Source organism: Salvelinus fontinalis, chromosome 5 (assembly GCF_029448725.1).
Source record: "Salvelinus fontinalis isolate EN_2023a chromosome 5, ASM2944872v1, whole genome shotgun sequence".
Taxonomy (NCBI): domain Eukaryota; kingdom Metazoa; phylum Chordata; class Actinopteri; order Salmoniformes; family Salmonidae; genus Salvelinus; species Salvelinus fontinalis.
The window spans coordinates 49,249,752-49,251,634 of record NC_074669.1 but is presented as its reverse complement, the minus strand read 5'-3'; the positions used below and the strand labels follow the sequence as shown (position 1 = coordinate 49,251,634).

Here is a 1,883-nt window from a genome sequence, read left to right as displayed (position 1 = left end):
GCGCGTCACAATTGAAAAAATGTAAACACACCTGGAGACACCTTTTTCATTTTTGGAGACAGGTTATTGACATATTATCGCTACGGTAGCTAGTTTATAAGCAATTGTTAACTAACTCTTAATACTTTGAATTGGCTAGCTAATTGTCTTGACTAACTGTGGGGCAAAACAGTTCACTTAGCCTATTAGTTAATTACCTTTTGATATTATATGACGTCTTCACTTTCCAAGCGTATCATGATCTATTTCCAGAATCTGGACTTAAAATAACTTAGTTGGGTGTTAAGTCCAGAGCACATTATTCACGTATCATTTTCCACTTATTTTCTGTCAACAGTCTGTCATTTCTTTTAATTGACCATGGCTTCGTCAAAATTGTGATTGTTTAGTATTTGTTCAATATTTACAGCGTCAACCTTTCTTCAATTACTTGCCTCACTATGGGGGTCCAAGGCAATCAGGACCACCCACACAAGTAAGAACAAATGCATATTGTAATATTCTACTGCCTTCTGTTGGTCACCTTCTTTCTTAGGTGTGGTTAAACATAGTACGAAACAAAACATAACATGAGAAGATTAAGTACTGAAATGAATTTATGAGGAAACTTTTGTTTGTTTGACATTTGACCCAAGTGTTTAATCCCCAGGTGAATGATTTCCTCTACCCAGCAGGCCAGCCTTACCCTCAGCCTGGACTCAACGGCCCTGTCAGCATGGAAATAGTACGCTCTTATATCATCTTCACTATGAGACCTCTATAAGAACTCTCTATAATGATATGATCAAAGTATTGTCTCTTTAGTGACTTAATGACCTACTTAGCAATTACTTAAGTTATTACTTACTTATGTACTTTCACTTGACTTATCACTTGCCTATTTAATTCAGACTGTGATGAGTAATCATCTTGAACTTTAGCAGTTACACTGGAGTTTTGTCTTAATTACATAGTACAGTCATTTCATTTATTTGTAATGTGTAACTGTTTTGTTTGTTTTATATTATATTTTACAGGTGTTTTCACAGAGTTTTCCTGGCATGTCTAATGGTGGCCAGATCAATGGACCAGTAAATACTATAGATACTACTAAAACATACTTCACCTTCTTTAATATATCAACCATCCGCCACATTGAACATTCATTTTAACTTTCCCCTTTCTTTTCTTTCAGCAGTCCTATCCCTCTCAAGCCTTCATCAAATATTCCCTACCTAAGGCCCCGGGAAGAAAGAGTGTAGAAATTGTAAGTGTTGTCTCAAGTTGAGTTACTTATCCCTCCTCAGAATTATAGGTGTTGTAGTAGTATGTGAAGAAATCTCCCTCTTTAATTACAGCTATATGAAATGTGATAGGCACTATTTAAGTTCAGTTGACTCATGACTTTAAGTTGGTAAAGTTATGACATGGTACATTCCAAATTGCACAGCAGGAAATGAGGGTTGTTATACTGTATGTGTTTTGTAAGAGAACCCATCCATTGAACATCTTACTCAAGCGCAGATCACATTGAATGTATTTTATCTATACTGCAGTAGTTTAATGATTGTTTCTCTGTTTCTTTTTTCCCCATATTAAAGTACTACCCCTATGACTTTGTGCAGCAAAAGGTAAATCCTGATATCATTTACTTGTTTACAACCATTCATTTTATTTCAGTGGGACCTGGATCAGAGTAGTTGAGCAGAATTGAACGGTTTGAAATCCAGGGCATCGCTCATAGAGCGGTGCTCACGCACAACTCCTGTACTCCACGTCCTTTCCAACACTCTCTCTGGTAAAATTCGCTCTGCACTCACAAGAAAAAAAAATGTTGCGCCAATTTTAACCAACACCCATTCATTTTTGTGACTACCTGGTCCTACCATTTGGTTTTGAAGTAT

The 1,883-nt window shown here is 36.5% G+C and overlaps 1 long non-coding RNA gene across 1 annotated transcript; it reads left to right on the top strand.

Moving 5' to 3' along the window:
• The first annotated feature begins 325 nt into the window (after window positions 1–325).
• LOC129854788 (uncharacterized) lies at window positions 326–1,610 on the top strand. The gene is made up of 5 exons (XR_008759378.1): window positions 326–475; window positions 650–724; window positions 1,017–1,070; window positions 1,175–1,246; window positions 1,581–1,610. It is a non-coding gene; the product is annotated as an uncharacterized LOC129854788 (long non-coding RNA).
• The last annotated feature ends 273 nt before the right edge of the window (window positions 1,611–1,883 follow it).